The sequence below is a fragment of the Carettochelys insculpta genome, chromosome 2 (genome assembly GCF_033958435.1).
Source record: "Carettochelys insculpta isolate YL-2023 chromosome 2, ASM3395843v1, whole genome shotgun sequence".
In the NCBI taxonomy this organism is placed as follows: Eukaryota; Metazoa; Chordata; order Testudines; family Carettochelyidae; genus Carettochelys; species Carettochelys insculpta.
Genome location: NC_134138.1, coordinates 99,736,442 through 99,754,090, shown reverse-complemented (window position 1 = coordinate 99,754,090; position 17,649 = coordinate 99,736,442). Strand labels below are relative to the sequence as shown.

The 17,649-nt window shown below is 41.4% G+C and overlaps 1 protein-coding gene and 1 pseudogene across 2 annotated transcripts in view; one reads left to right on the top strand and one right to left on the bottom strand.

The window, feature by feature from the left end:
- LDLRAD4 (low density lipoprotein receptor class A domain containing 4) overlaps positions 1 to 17,649 on the bottom strand; it is a 386,231-nt gene that overhangs the window by 343,768 nt on the left and 24,814 nt on the right. The gene's annotated exons all lie outside the window — the stretch shown is intronic.
- Positions 13,932 to 14,222, top strand: LOC142008614 (small ribosomal subunit protein eS27-like; annotated as a pseudogene).

Below are 17,649 nucleotides of genomic sequence, written 5' to 3'. Positions count from 1 at the left end.
GAATACAGATCTATGAAAGTAAATCTCAAACACTAGTTAAAAAATATGGTTTCTGGCCCTTTTCAGACTTGTCACATGTTGTGCATCTCATGTAACAGTCACACAGTTGGTATCTCTATCCCACGTGCCTGTATTCCAGGAAAGATCTCATCAATTGTGTGCGAGAACCTCTGAAGCACACAAAAAGAAGCATAAAGAGATGGGAACTAGGAGACCCAAGTCTTTGGTCTCATTTCTTCTAATTACTAATGTTAATATTTCTGTGCAACTCACAACCCTCAGACCCACTTCTCCAGGCAGAAGGCAACAATCCTGTATGGGAATTTGTTAGTTTGACCCCAATTCCCACAGTTTCTGTTGTGCATATCTGAATGTGCCATACAAAAAAAAACAGGCCACAGAGCAGTGTGGTGGAACAGCACACCCTAGGATATCTGCCAAGAATGCTGATAGGTCAGTCTGAACTAATTCTGAACTGTACAAATGCAATGATTAAAAACAACAAAAGTGCAACAACAAGTGGTGTGGATGAATTTCAGTTTGCGACAGTTAAACTGATACATCACTGGATTTGTACTATGTCCCCCTTCTTCCCAGGACTGGAATGCTGCAAATCAGGTGTTCGCAGCATTTCAGCTCTTGGAGAGAGGAGGAGGAGGAGTAAGGGCAGAGTGTGAATCAAGAGATTTGCACACTCTGAAAGTGCTGGGTGGGAGGGGAAGGAACAGGTAAGTGTGGGACCCTGGTTCCCCAGTGTGCAAGAGGAACATGTGGGGAGAAAGGAGCAGACAGAGGGGCCGCAGGACTCTTGGTGGTTGCCCACCCTGATCAAAATACTATCATAATGCAAAAGTACAAGGGGTCTTAATTAAAGTTGCACAAGGACATACTTCCCAATCAGGGTTGCAACATGCTGGAAAGGCACCATTTGTGGAATGCTCATATTGCACATGAAATGACAACTTTATTCACCAGGACTGCCAAGGCAATGTCTTTCACTGGTACTAAATACTCCCAGTTTAAAAAAGAAAAAAAAAAAGTGTGTTATGCGTGTTACTTGTAGGTATGCATACTCATTAAATAATCTGCATAATTATTTGAACATATGGAGCTGCATAAAATTTGGCAGCCTTCCTACCCCCAAAGATAGGATGGAAAACATAAACCAATGCAAATTCATCAGCAAGGTTAAAAGTTGGTGTTTCTTACAACTCCCTTCCCACCCACCATAATCAATAAGGGGTGGACTTTGGGACCCATAAAAACGTAGCCACATGTTCCTGGATTTGAGGGAGAATTTTCTGTAAAATATCATCATCAACAACAACCCTGGGCTCAGTGCCCACTGCCATCTGCTGCCTCTCTCACTATTTCCTTCCATCTTTCCCTGTCCAGTTGGGAGTGGCTTAGTTTCTGTAAAAATGGGGCATTTATTTATAAAAACAAACCAGGTGGTCAGCAGGACTTACAGGATTCTACAATGGGGTGCAGTCACTGAAGGAAGAGATTCAGATCTTTGAGAAAGGAAAAGGAATGTCAGGGAAGTGCGAAAGGGAGATTGTGACAAGCTGCTTCACTGATCTACCACAAAAATGCAAACTCCAGCCATGACCACTGAGCAGGAAAGAAGTGTAACAATACCTAAGAACCTGTTATTTCTTAGTCTACAAAATCACTCCTGCTCAGCTGGAGAAGAATGTATTCTGCTGCATGGGAAGACACCTGGGTACAAAGGACAGCGCTTGGGCAGAGCTGGTTACAGACCCTGGCCTCTACCAAATGACACATAGGATGCAAATTCCTGTATTATCCCTCACTCTGGAAGTTTCCTATAAGATGCATGGCTGCCTATTTAGTGCCATGCAAACATTTCAGGAACCCAGCTAGGGATCTGCAGCCACCAGGGGAGGGCCACCCCAGCCCCACCCCTAGTCCCAGCCTGTCCCAGCCCCCCACCTGGTGGGTTGGGGCATGAGATCTCTTGAAACCAACACTAGCCCAAATCTGGGGGGCAAGGTGGTCCCTCTCCTGGCCCAAACTCAACCACATCTGGGGCAGGGTTGAACCTGCCAGGACAGGGGAGGGGTACCTATCCTGGCACCCAAACTCCGGAGCTGCACCATCGAAGAGAGGTGCCTTTACACAGCAGCCTATGTGCTACTGCAAGGAGAGGGACCTGGGGGGGATTCCTCCCTCCTTGCAGTAGCCCTGGAGATGCTCCTTCACCCCAAAGCTCTTAACCCAGCCCCACCTGATAGACTGCACCCCCAGATGGAGCCCTCCTACTGCTGCATCATCCTCTGTCCCGGCCCTGAGCCTCTCATTTCCAGGCCCACTGCGAGGCCTGCACCCACAACCTTTCACACCCTTACACCCCAACCCTATTCCCAGGCCTGAGCCCCTCCCACATTCAGAGCCCCTTTGCCCCACCCTCACCACACGAATTTTGTAATGTGCACTGACATAAAGGTGATGTGTCACATATCACCTCCCTATTGGTGCACGTAACAAAATTATTCCACTAAGAGTAGGAAAAATTAGAGGGAATGCTGCTCACCACCCCACTTGAACACAGCACTACCTCGAGCTACGAGAGCAACTAATGGAAAGAACAAGAAGTCTTGTGGCACCTTATAGAATAACAGATATTTTGGAGCATAAGCTTTTGTGAGCAAAGACCCATTTCGTCAGATGCATGAGTGGGGGATGGTGGTGGTTTCAGAGGGGTATTTAAAGAGTGGGGTCCCAGTAAGAGGGAGGGCCAGAGCTGACAAGGTCTATTCAGCAAGGTGGAAATGGCCCAGTATCAATAGTACTTATCAAAATAGGAAAAAACAGGTCAGATCAGACAGGGGGATGTGAGCCTCTGTCAGAGTCTAATGGGGAGATATTAGCACCCAGAGCAGAGAAACTGCCTTTGTAAGCTGCGAGCCACTCCCAGTCTCTGTTTAATCCATGGTTAACGGAGTCAAATTTGCAAATAAATTGCAGCTCAGAGATTTCTCTCTCCATTTGATTTTTAAATTTTCTTTTGTTTCAGGACTGTTGCCCTTAAATCTGCCACTGAGCGTCCAGGGAGATTGAAGTGTTCCCCCCGCAGGCTTCTGTACATTATCTTTCCTGATGTCTGATTTATGTCCATTTATTCTTTTACGGAGAGACTGTCCAGTGTGGCCAATGTAAATTGTAGGAGGCCATTGCTTTTGAAAAATCAAATGGAGAGAGAAATCGCTGAGCTGCAATTTATTTGCAAATTTGACTCCATTAACCATGGATTAAACCGAGACTGGGAGTAGTTCCCAGTTTACAAAGACAGTTTCTTTGCTCTGGGTGCTAACAGCTCCCCATTAGATGCTGACAAAGGCTCACATCCCCCTGTCTGATCTGACCTGTTTTTTTCTCTTTTGATAAGTACTGTTGATAATGGGCCATTTCCACCTTGCTGAATAGACCTTGTCAGCTCTGGCCCTCCCTCTTACTGGGACCCCACTCTTTAAATACCCCTCTGAAACCACCACCACCCCCCACTCATGCATCTAATGAAGCGGGTCTTTGCCCACGAAAGCTTATGCTCCAAAATATCTGTTAGTCTATAAGGCAACACAGGACTTCCTGTTGTTCTCGAAGCTACAGACTAACATGGCTACCTCTCTGATAATGGAAAGAAAGCTCTTGCAAAGAGCTGTAGAAAGACTTTTACAACGAAGTCAACGGAAAGGCAAATACCATGCCCCTGCCTTTCCATTGCAACAGAGTACCACTTCCATGCATCTGATCACATTTAATTACAAAGGATCCTTGATTTTAATTTTTAGGCATTCATAAATTGGGACGTGCTTACAGAGGTCTGCTCTCAGGGGAAGAATAGACTATTTCAGCAGCAATCAGCATTTTGGAAAGCAGCACAGACTTCACGAAAAGTTCGGAAAAAAATAAAGTAGAGGCAATTTTGATGTAACTGTTAATTTTTTCAAAGTGAAAATTGGCAAAGGAATGTGGCACAACTATGTATCAGAATAATCTGGAAACTAAAATCCAATCATCAAGTACTCAAAGGTACCCTGAAAAAAGAAGACAGGTCCAGCTTTTGAGATTCTTTTCCCATCTGATAGTATAACAGGATCCAAGTTCATGATAAAGAATACAGTACTTTAAATAATATATATGCCGATAAGACTAAGTCAAGTCAAATTGGCAACTTTCCTAACTTCTAAGTAGACTGCAGCTCTGTTAGCCAAGCAGAAAGTGACTCAAGTAAACAAATAGGCTAAATATTCAAACTATACGGACCAGGTCTTCATATTTTTTCTATAAAGTAATTGGCATACTGTTAGATGTTGATTACGAAGATACTAAAATGGTATCTCGTTTTTCAAACTCAACAAATTGCTTAAACTGTATTAATATTAAATCAAGATACAAAGACATTGGTAAACATTAAATGGCTTTTTTAGATGGTCTGTGTCTCTCACCTCCTATTAACCTTTGAGTTAGTCAATAATTATACAAAATAATTTTAAAAGTTCTAAGTTATTCCAGAAGTGGAGGACCTGCAGCATCCACATGGGGCAATTACAGGACAGCACTTTGGTGTTCCTTACTATTCCTATCCTGGTAGCCTGAATGGTTGGGGAGATCAAACATGTCGTCAGACAGAAACTTTGTATGTGCAGCATGGTTGGAATTCCAATAGAGCTAATACTGCTTTTTAAGCACGCAAAACAATGCTACCAGCTTCACAACACTTCACACTCTGGTTCTGAGTACTCTTCTACTCTTGTATATTGCCTGATAGCCTTCAAAATACCAATCACCTGATCCCAGCACAGGAAAAACAAATTTGCTTTCTGCCACTAAATATTAATGGAAGAGAGAAACAAGAGCAGCATTTGAAAAGAAAGAAATTAACAATAAATAAATAAATAAATAAATAAAACCCAACCACTATGGCTGTGTCTACACTGACAAAAAAAACTTTGAGATGGCCATGCAAATGGCCATTTCAAAGATTACTAGTGAGGTACTGAAATAGGAATAAGGGGATTTAGAAGTTGGAGGGGACCTTTTGGAAAGGACCCCCCCCCCGTTTGGACGAGCCGCGCAGGAGCAAAATGCGGAAATTTGGAAGAGCCGCGGCCGGCGGCATGCTAATGAGGTGCTGAATATGCACTTCAGCGCCTCATTAGTAATCTTCGAAATGGCCATTTGCATGGCCATTTTGAAGTTTTTTGTCAGGGTAGACATAGCCTATGGGTAGATATATAGAAATAGAGTATTTTGCCTACAATATTCTAGCTGCGAAAATTTAATACTTTAGACAAAAGGGATGCTTTTTAAACTATTAAAGAACAAATATCAAAGATGAGAATGGTGATTTTGGATGAGAAAACAGAGTTGTTTGATTCACTGAACAAAACAATGCAATCAAATTCAAGCGAAGGGAAGAAGGGTAATCAATTATTTAAAATGCACATGTATTAGATTACATTATAAAAAATAACCAAATAAACGTCCACCTTAAGCGACACCAACTTTAAATATCACACAGTTCCATGTGATTTTTTCAAAGCTACTAAATATTGAAATTACTGTAACAAAGACAGCAAAAAGCTTGTCTATTTTTGTCTTCTCTTGTCTCAGCTGTTTTGTTCATTTGACAACAATTTATGTCTAGTTAATCAGTTTCCCCTTTTGTTTCAGTGGGTTCTTCATGTGGCAAAAAGGGAAAGAAACATTTAATATAATAGGAATAGTGATTTTAAAAAAAACAGCAGCTGCTGTACCTGATACCACTTGAAATCTAGTTATTTCCAGTTAAGGCTAATTGTGTCACTTTTATTACTTTAAAGAGACACACAAGCCTCAGATATTATTGTGTATGTTAAGGAGCAGAAGAGGGCAAACAGCAGAAATGGGAAAGAGAATAATTGAGAGAAATGAAAGATAAAATCAAACAGCTCAGGGGAATTTTAAAGGAGTTCTGCATTTTTGCAAATTTACATCCAAAAAAACAGAGGGATTATGTTACCAGAGAATCTACAGATTTTTTAAACTTTTTTGTTTTTTCTCGTAGCCATTAAATCAAACTTAAAAGCTTTACAGTTATTGAATACATTCTACTTGGTTTTTCATCATTTTTATATACAAATGAACTGGAAACAAATTTGGCTATCTTTATACTTCAATCTCTGGTAAATCTATACATGCTCTGGCTAGAAGAACAGGTAAAACAGAACAGAAATACTTGCCTTGCATACACACTGTCATTCTGAATTAGATACATGTTGACAAGCTAAAGACCTGGCCTGTGGTCTCATCATTCAATAATCCATCCAATCCCATCAATTGAGCAAGACAGTTACATATGTCCCCTCTAACTTAAGTGACAGCAAAACCGTGGGTTGTAATCATAGGTCATCTGCAAAGGACACTTGTCATTAAGGATTATTTTGTTTTGAAATATTTATCAGGAATTATTCCAGTGTAATTCCCCCTCTGCCCCAAGTGACTCTCACATTTAACACTGTATTAGAAGAATTCTGCAAAGTTTATGCTTTCTTGGGCACAAACCAACAGGAAATGATATGGGTTAAGACGCAGAATTAGCCATTCTACAGTTCAAAAACTTTGACAAAAAACATAGTTATCTAGAGAAATGTGCAGCTGATGTTTGGCTAGTGGTTAATGTGTCATGTCTCCTTCAGAAAGTTTTTACTTCATAGGGGCACTCTTGTCCTAAGCTTCCCCACAAGCATATTTTAAATGCTAATAAACTGGAAAAGATTAATGAATAATTACAATTAAAACATACAATATTCTTCATCCATGAACATCTAAAGTTATTGTAACCTGCACGATGAACCCTGCACTTGAAGTCTGCTGCACCATGACTTTCATCTTAATTGCTGTTCTCTAACATATATTTACCTCCAATACTGGAATCCCATTTTCCTAATTCAGCATGAGCACAGTCCTGCACCAAGCTGAGTCAATGGGCGAGTGTCACTGACTCCACAGAATGCAGGATGAGGTCTGAGGAGCAGGACAGCAAGAAAAACCACAACAAAAGCACACAGACAAAAACCACGGAAGAAAAACAAGACCCACTCATTCAGTGACTGAGGTTCTTCATCTGGAACTCATGGACCAATTTCTCAGAACACAAAAAAAAAAGACAAAACTTAATAAAAAAAAAGATATCAAATTTATTTTTTATGTCACCCAAAAAGCACCAAGGAAGAAATAAGAAATGGAGGGGCAGGTTCTCAGCTAGTACAATCTGCATAGCTTTATTGACTTCAGTGATGTTTTTGACTTCAGTACAGGTATGACAATTTACACCAGCTACAGATGTGCCTCAGCGAAAACTCTGAAAGTCATCTCCTCTCTTTCTCCACATCAGAAACACTGTATATTTTTCAATAAGTTCTACCACATGTAAATAAAATATGACCACCAGATACTAATATTTTATTACACGTATATATTTTCTATATTGCAATCCCTGCTCTTCCCAAACGCAGCAATCTCAGTCACATTGTATAGTAGTTACATCTTAAATGGGACTGGACTTGTGACAGTGTGTGCATACCATTGAAAATAAAGTATTGTCAGAAAACATATTTCAAAATTTGCACATCGCATTCTTACACAAAGTTTGCATTCCATTCTGACAGGGGAATGTGTTTGTTCTTGTCACATGTAATAAACAGCCTTTAGACAGGATTCATACCATTTTCCAAATAATTGCACTGCTACACTTTAATCATCTTAATATTTTCACCTGCAGATGTTATAAATGACCACACATTTACTAGAAGCTGCAGAACCTGAACCATGCCTCATATTGATCCTTTCCACCCAATTTATCCCTTATCTCAACTCCCCACTCCAGCACGGGTACGCACACAGCAGCTGTCCTTCCACCTCATTTTCAAGGGGCTTTCAAGACCAATGTTTGTCTGTTATCCTAGCAATGGAGGTGGTAGGAGTATTATCAAGCAGACACAGACTTTTGATAGGCTTTGAAACCTCAGCACCTATCCCAATATGCATACTAGACACAGGCTATTGGTACAGAAAGATCACGTCAGACCAACAAACTTTTCACAATGTTCAGTGGCTTGCAGGCTTTTCCTGGCCTTGCCTCCAAACACACACACACGCTCTCCCACAAACATCCCCCTCTACCTTTAACAATTTAAGAGCATTGGAGACTCCCAAATCACATATTTTGGCAGGCACCTCTAAGCAGAGGGGATTGAAGTCCACTCACCCTGAAGGCCAAGAAAATTCCCAGTATCAGTGCTTTTTTGTGCCAGTACTTACCAGTACTGAGTACTGGCACCTTGGCAGCCCCAGTGTGGGACTGGTGGGGGGTGGGGGAGTGAGGGGGGGAGCTGGCTGAGTACATGCTCCAATGTTTTTTTAAAAACAAAAAAGCACTGCCCAATATTAACGTGGAAGTCCTATTAATTTATACTGATATATGTGCTGACTTCCCCTTGCATAACTGTTGTGACAAAGAAGGGAAATAATTTCTGTGCTCAAAAGTGCCCTGTGTCCAAGGGGTTATGAGTGTGTGTACATGTGCATGGGAGCAAGAGAAGTTTTTGCTTTGTGGTGGCTGTGGTGGCTCCTGTAGCAACAGTGAGGAAAAAAGGAAGTGTATCGAGGTTGAATTACAAAACTGATTTTTTATTTTTTTCTCTTTGAAAATGAAGACATTTTATTCCTAAACCAAATAAACAGAAACTGTTAACTTTTGACCAGTAACTAATAAATTTGGAAGCTAAATTAAATTACAGAACTGCAAAATGGATGGATTTGAATCTCTAAGGCAAAGCTTAATGCAATCTTAACTATGGAGTCACTGCCAACTCAGTATAATTATATGGTTACTAAAACTGATAGTCAGTGTCAGATCTGTTCTTCATCAGAAGCCATACCAGGGCCATTGTGATAAACCGATCAGGAAAAGTTGAGAGATCAGAGACGGCCAAGAAGGCAACCATATGTATGAATATGAGACTTTATTTACTTACTTGCTAATTTAATCACTATTTTTCAAAACAAAGAGAGTTTATTTCTGAAGCATGAATTTGAGAAGTACTGTACGTAGGATTTGATGCAACATTACCAACCAAGTATTTATGAAGAAATTAACGTGCTCGACAGGCATGTGACAGTTTGGGGAATCCGCCTGCAAAATTTGTGACTTCTGGTTTATATTATGAAGTTGTTACTATGAAAACTTCTCAGTCAGCAAATACCTTGTTATCAGCACACGTGGGATCCCCATACACAAGGGCTTTGTCTCTGCCAGACCAGGGACATGGAGAGATGTTAACCTTAATGACTGTGTTTCACCAAGCAATGAAGATGCTACAGAGGTTACCTGAAGCTAGTTTTTCTAACTTCTCTGCACAGGACTTGAAAAATAGCAGAGAGTTGAAAACCATCAGAAAGCAAACAAAAGAAACAGGTTTTGGTGGGATATAAAAATCAGAGAGACTCACTAGAACAAAAACAGAAAGCTTTGGACAGGAGAGACAAAGGGCTCAGAACAACCAAGATGGTCTTGATTCCCATGACAGAGACAAACTCTGCAGCAGAATGAAAAGAAAGGGAAGAAGGATTCTTTCGAAGACGGGGTTTACTTTCGAAAATGCAGTGTCTACACTGGTTTTCTTCTTTTGAAAAAGCTATTTTGAAATAAGAACATGCAAACAAGGTGTCAGATATGCAAATCTGCACCTCATTTGCATTTTCAGTTTGCCTCATTTGCATGCCTCTTTTGAAAGAGGAATGCAAGTTTAGACACAGCCAACCTGAAAGTCATCACAGAAAGTTAAAAGCAAGAACGAGGCCAAATCCGAGGCCAATATGCTTAATGGGCAAAGCAAGATGCATTGAAACATACACAATAAACCCAACCAGCCAAGTTTTATTTTCTTCAGGGTCTAACTCAGGATAATACACTCTCAGCATTTACCTATTTATTTCTTCTTTTTGCTACTACTTTCCTCCATAATGCATTATGACAACTCTATCATTATTACAACCCTTGAAAAAAATGTAATGCTGCTGTCTGAAGAAATGACTACCAGAAAAGAAACCTTCTGGGTAGAGTCTCAAAGAAAAGCTCAGAGAATTAGCGCAGATGCCAAAGAGGATACTAGTTCTGAAACAGAGTGGTGTAACATGGCAATTGCTCAGACAAAATGAGCCACCAAGGAAAAACTCTCTGCAGAGTGCCTAAGAACCGTCCCCGGTGACAAAGAAGCTGGGATTACAGGTTGTAGAAAGTTACCAGTTTAAGCTTTTCCTCAAATCTGAAGGATAATTTCTCTTTATGAGTTGTCTTGTTTCTGTGAAACATTGAACAATGACAGCACGAAGTCACTGACAGAATGAACAAGAAGGTACCAAAAACATTGCTGCTGTGTGCAGCCAATATGAGCCCACACATTCCAAATGGAGATTCTAAAATTCAGCACTACTGAGTATTTTTATGCTAAAACTGCTGATAAACGCAGTAAGAAATCTATGCATTTTCTAAAGGGAAGAGAGTTAGATCCAGAAAATCTCAGTCCAACACAACACAGTGTTCTCATTATAAATAAGACAGACCAAAAAGATGTCTACACTGAAGACAAGAGAAAAAGAAAAAAAAAGCTGTTCTTGGTAACCCATGTTAGTTAACTCAAGTTAAAAAAGCAGCAAAAACACAGAAGACATGCATAGCCTACTAGCGGCCATTGTAAGGCACCAGCCAGAATGACTGTGGTGGATGGAGTTACACTAAGTATCAGGTCTGGGTTGAACCTCTCTAATCCAGCAACATCCATTGTCTAGAATGATTTTGAATAGTGGGACGGCTGCTTAATATGGGTGAGGCCAAGTTTCCTGTGGTCCCATAAAGTTTGTTTAGAGCTGTCATTCCTGGCTCTCAGTGTTCTATGCAGTTATTTAGCTCTAATTTACCCCAAATGTCTTCTAAGAGCCCAGTCATCAGTAGAAGTGTCGGTAATGCATATAGACAATAGTGACTTCTCGTGGTGCAGCAAATTCTCTCATTCAGCACCAGTCAGGTCTCAAGGGTGCCGGACCACAGAGGTTCAACCTGCAGTGAAGTTCCCAGATCTGGCTCAATCCTGTGAATTCACAACTCTTTGGGAAGGCTCCCCAGGTGGCACCGGATAGGATCAGAGGATACAACATTTCTCACATCAATGGAGAGTTTGAGAGAATGGTGTGATGAGGTGCTTTTATTCATCTGGGTGACCTGACCAAAGACTAAGACAATACTAATTTTGAACACAATGAGAAACTAAAAGAAATCCAAATCTCTGTGAGATTGTGACATTTCTCACAAAAATCAAATGAGTTTATGCTCCGGATTTGACATGGACAGTGTGTACAGAATGCCTCTAGCCATTCTAAGTCTGCCTATAAGGGTATCCAGGTTTCTACCCCATATGGTACTACAGGTGGTACACAGATCCAGAACTTCGTCTCAGCACAAACATTTTTGCTTCCATAAGAGAGCCCGCCCCCTGCACTCACACACTAACCTCCTGTCCTGAGCCCACTTCCACACTCCAAACCCATTGGCCCCAGGCTAGAACCGCCTCCTGCACCCCAATGCCTCATCCGCAACCCTACCCTGGAACCCACACCCTCAGTCACAGTGCTCACCACCTCCTGCTGCAAACTGCAGCCCACTCCTGCACCCCTGAATCCCTCATTCCTGGCACAACCCTGGAGCCTGGGGAACCCCACATAAGCCAATGGCTCTGGGTCCCCAAAAGAGTTGATCCAGCCCTGCCTAGGAGACCAGGCCTGAACTGTCTCAATGTAAGACACTGCTGCCATTGCTGCCTTAGCCAATAAACATTTTTGGCCAACCTTGATTCTGATGTGAACCATGGCAAGTCCTAATAGCAATCAACAGCTTGACAAAATGGTCAGGGTGAGAATGCATCCCACACAGCTAAGGTTGTGTAAAAATGCAGGGAACACCAACTGACACTCTAGCATCAGTACTTGTAAGATAAATGGATGCTAGATTTGGCATCAATATCTGGAACACCAAATTCTTTCAGCACAAGCCCATTCTGACCACCTGACTGGACCAAAAGCCACTCTGAGTGCACATCAAGCCACACATCAACAGGGTTCACACAGGCCACTTAGTGCATGACATGCTGTTGTGGACTAACGCACCATGTAGAGAACTCCTAAATCCAGGAAACACATTTTGGACAGGTCTCTACATAGCCACCACAAGACAACAACTTTCAGATCTGGGTTGGATCTGAACAAGTAAACTGACAGTAACAGTCACTATATCCCATTCCCACTTCCTTAATCTATTGATGTTCCTAACAGAGTATAAAAGCGGTAGCTGTGTTAGTCTGTCTCTTTGAAAACAAGAAGTCCTGTGGCACCTTATAGACCGACAGATATTTTGGAAGATGAAGCAGGTCTTTGCCCACGAAAGCTCATGCACCAAAACATCTGTCGGTCTATAAGGTGCCACAAGACTTCTTGTTGTTCCCTAACAGCGTATAAAAATTTTAAACCACTGAAATGGATGGAACTCCCAATATTTTTTGGGGGGGGGATACATTTGCAGTGCTAAATACATTCTTTATGGTAATCTATTATTCTCATGTTTTGCTTTCCCAAACTCATACATCTTTTGTCTATCACTTGCTCTAGATGTGCTTCTCCCCCTTTCACCCACTCAGTACAGTATTTTCACACATCTTCTCTACTCTACTTTTTTGACTCAGCCATTACCCTCCCATTTCATTTTCTCCTCTCTACTCCCTCACCTTATAAAGTAGTCCCTCTCTTACTCCTAATACTATACTGCATTCTCCTGCCACTTCACCTTGACTAGGAGCTTTCCAGTCTTTTGCTGAAGCATCAGTTCAGTATTCAGAGACTGGGAGTACAGTCTATTTTACTGTGTTGCTAACACACACAGTGCTTGGCAAAGCAGTAGGAGAAAGGGACTTGGGAACAGTAGGTAGAGTGAAAGCACTCTGAGACTGCACATGCTGTACAATACGAATGGTCTTGTCTTACACAATTGTACTGCTTTATCTGAATGAGAACCCTATTCTGGCAGTAGTTTTGTCAAAAAAGCTATTGGGCTATTTGAATGCCTTAGAATACAAATAGAATCTATGTGAAAATGAAGTGTTATTGCTAATGCAGACTCTGGTTAAAACTTAAATAGATACTGAGGTGTTGACACACTTTATCACAGGAAAGATTATTGACCTGGAGATTTTGCATGTAGGGCAGAAATGTTTTTTAACAAGTTTATTATGAGCAAAGTCTAAAAATAAGCCCAGTTTACTTGCAGTGGGAAAAGCATGAATCTGAAGACACCTACCAGTGATAAAATACTGAAGAGAAACAGCAAAATGCATATGCTTGGACAGGGGAGATTACCTATAATCCTGTATGCTGATGAAGGCTTCCTGAAAAGTACTGAGCACTTCCCACTAAGTCAATGGGACCACAGGATGCTCCCAGCACTGAGCCAAACCAAAAGTTACAAAATTTAAATGAAATTATAATTATCCTCTGTCCAACCTGTTCAGTGCTAGCACATTTTACTTAGTCCTTCAAAGGTTCCCTTGTTATTCATTAAAAATAAAGGGAGGAGGGCAGGTGGCTATGATCCATCTGGAACTACATGTATTCTCTACACTTCCTCCTATAACAATATTTATTGACATTTTGACAGTTCCATCATGTTTTCTCTGTAACAGGGTGGCCAATAAGCAGTTTGCAGGCCAGGCATGGTTCACCTGGGTTGGATCCTAAGGGCCACCAAACACTGTTTCCTTGAGCTGGTGCGGGTTCATCTACTCACAACTCCTGTAGGCCGTTGCTGCCTGCAGGCGAACATGCCTCTGGCATAGGACCTGCTGCATCCCTCCCCCAAGGAGGAGAAGAGGAAACACAAGAAGAAACGCCTGGTTCAGAGTCCGGACTCCTATTTCATGGACATGAAGTGCCCAGGTTGCTATAAAATCACCACTGTATTCAGCCATGCACAGACTGTGGTTCTCTGCGTTGGCTGCTCAACTGTGCTGTGCCAGCCTAATGGAGGAAAGGCAAGGCTTACAGAAGGATTCTCCTTCCGTGGAAAGCAGCACTAAACTAAGGTGTGTCTAAGATGGGTGGGACTACCTGCACAGTTGGAGCATAGACAAATACAGATGGCTCAGGAGCATGGGATTCAGCCACAGAGCAACATTGTCAAGAGGCAAGCAGAAAGGTTTTAAAATGTCTATGGAATGTGACTTTCATACTGTCCCTGTAGCTTCATCCATCTGTCAATAAATTTTGGATAAAATACAAAAAAGAAAAAAAAAAACTGTAACAATCTTACTAAATTTCAAGTCCTTTCTCCAAATCATGGAGACAGCATGGAGCTTTCCAGAGCAGTTATAAGAGCATAGCTTTTAAACAGAGGCCAAGCATTTTTTTCCAAACCTCACCTTCGGAAACAGATGTTTTAGCTGAAACCTCTCCCCAGAAAAACTCAGCCTGAGACACACACCTAACTTGGAAAATTTCAGTTCAGACAGTAAAAGCTAACGTCTGGCAAACTTATAAACAACTGAAAACAGGCTCTTAAACTAGAAAGCATCTGGCAACTTTAATTAGAGATGGCACTGCCAACTCTGCCGAAAGAGAGAGAACTTATATGTATAAAATACATTTTCTTCTTAAAACTGGTATGTGATACAATATTAAATCTTCACACCTTATGTCAATGGAATCCATTTGAAGGTTTATTGATACACCATCATTATTTGAAAGTTTCAACTTAACCACACTTTGTACATGTAAAACAGTCTTTTTTAACAGATTTATTATCTCACCAAGGTACTATAAACGGAGTTTTAAGCATAATCAACAAGAGGTTATTTAGGGATGCAGAAACAAAGTTCTTTGAACACTGTACTATATTAGAATCTCGCATGTCTGTAAATAAAGCTAGTTCCAGTTGTGTTGGCAACGTGACAACAGCCACAGAACTAAAAGGGATGGACAACTCCAGATCTGGTTCCTCTATAACTGCTACTAAAAATAAACATCTGCATTGCCACAGGAAAATGGAAAATTTTTCATTTGTGATCTGCCTTCAATAACAGTTCAAGGCCAAAAGAAAAAGCAAACAGTCTGCTCCCGCATCTTTCTGAACATACACAAACTGGTTCTTACTGGGTATATCCAGGCTTGAGAGGATTCTTCAGCTCATGAGAATCCCAGAACATAGTTAAACAGCTGTGGGTGGATTTTAAGGTAAGATGAGGAAGGAGTGATGAATCAGAGTTTCCCTAAACTTTAGCAGTCACACAAATAAAGGTGTTCAGAAGGTGCCTGAGATCTCCTGGCTCAGATAATTAAAAAAGCCCTAAATCTCACTGCATAAAAGTTTCATGTGAAACTTGAAAATGTCTCCACCGAAAGTGGAAGAACAGGAACTCAAAGCCTGCACACCCAACCAAAATCTAAAACTGCTCAAGAAGAAATGTAACAATCCCTTTACGATCGTGACCACTGACTCTCTTCTTAAACCTACTATTGACAAATGATATTTTTTAAATGCACAGGTATCAGATAGGTGAGACACATGCCCAATAAACATGAATTTCTGCTAAAAGCAAAAAAACTGGTGAACAGCCAAAATGTAATGCAACCATGAGTAGGGGTGCTTGTGAAGAAGGAGAAGGTAATCCTATGCATGAATCCAGGTAAGAGAGGGGATCCAACAGTCCATTTCCAGGTTGGGAGGACATTTACCCAATCCACTGGACCCCCGCATTAAAACATGTAACAAAATAATGAACAATAATGATCCAAAACATTATAGCTTACTGTGGTGATACCGACATTTTGGGGCTACTTCTCTAGAGAACTCTGGTTTGATTTAAAGAGGGACTCTGCAAGGCTCAGGTTTAAGGAAGAGCTCCTGTCCACAGCATGAAGCACACAAAATCAGAAATCTGGGACCAGAAAGGACCCAAAAAGGCCATTTAGTTCAGTCCCCTGCACTGAGGCAGGATTAAATATTATCTAGACCATCCCTGACAAGTGTTTGTCCAACTCTCACCTACTCTCAACCTCCAATGACAGAAACTATACAGACTCCCTGAATAAATTTGTTGTAGGACTTAATTATCATTACAGTTAGCAAGCTGCTCCTAGCATCTAACCTGAATTATCCTTTCTCCAATTTAAGACCCCTGTGTCTTGTCCTGTCCTCAGTGATAAAGGGGAACAATTTAGCACCTTCTTCCTTACAATAACCTTGATATACTTGAAGACTTATGTCCCTTCCTTGGTCTTCCCTCCTCTAGAATAAGACTTTTTTTTTCATTCTTTCTTCACAGTTTCCTACACGTTTTGTTGCTCTTCTCTGAACTTTTCCAATTTGCCCGCATATTTCCTGAAGTGATCATCACATCATATTTCCGACAACTGATCATCACATTTCAGCTCAGGCTCTCTTACTGCTGAATAGACTGGAAGAATTGAAACATATTTAGTTTGAGATGTGCTACAACTACTAGTACCTTTTTTGTAGTACTCTGTCCTAGGCAGCCATTTCCATTTTGTGTTTGTGCAACTGACTATTTCTCTATAAGTGGAGTATTTTTCCTTACTGAGTATCAGAGAAGTAGCCAAGTTAGTCTGTATCTTCAAAAACAACAAGAAGTCCTGTGGCACCTTACAGACTAAGAGATAGGTATTTGCCCATGAAAACTTATGCTCCAAAATACCTGTTAGTCTATAAGGTACCACAGGACTTCTTGTTGTTTTCTTATTGAATTTCATCTTATTTAATTAAAAGCCTTTCACCAGTTTGTCCAGGTAATATTGAGTTCTTTTCCTATACTTCAAAGCCTGGCAACCCCTTTCAGGTTGGCTTCTTCCACAAACTTTATAAATGTACTTTCTATTCCATTATCCAAATCATTTTTGAAGATACTGAATAGGACCAGACCCAGGACAAATACCTGCAGGACCTTACTCAATTGCCCTTCCAACCTGGTCATTAATAATTTCTCTCTGAGTACCGTTTTCCAGCCAGTTGTGCATCCACCTTATAACAGGCTCAGCTAGATTATATTTCTCTAGTTTGTTTATGAGAAGGTCATGCAAGATGGTATAGAAAGCGCCACTAAAGTTCAGAGATACAGGGAGCCCAGGGTTCATACATGAAAGGGAACTACCAGGGAGCACGGTAGGGGTGGAGGGTCTGAGCGGGACACAAGGTGTGGGAGGGAAGAGAGGACTGGGATGCTTACCTGACACAGATCCTAGGGGGAAACATATGGTTCTCCACAGTCCTGCTACTGCAGGCGCCACCCACTGTGCTCGCTTTGGCCACAGTTCTTGGCCAATGGGCACAGGAGAGATGGAGCCAGCAAGTAAGCACCACTAGCAGCAATGCACGCCGCTCCATCCAGGGGAGATGGTGAGGCAGAGCTACAGCATGCAAAGGCTTTAGGGGCAGCAGCTCAGGGCCCTGGGATTTAGGCCCTAATGTGCCTTTCATTGTCCAGGCCTGGAGACATATGACATCTACTGCTTCCCCAGCATCTACAA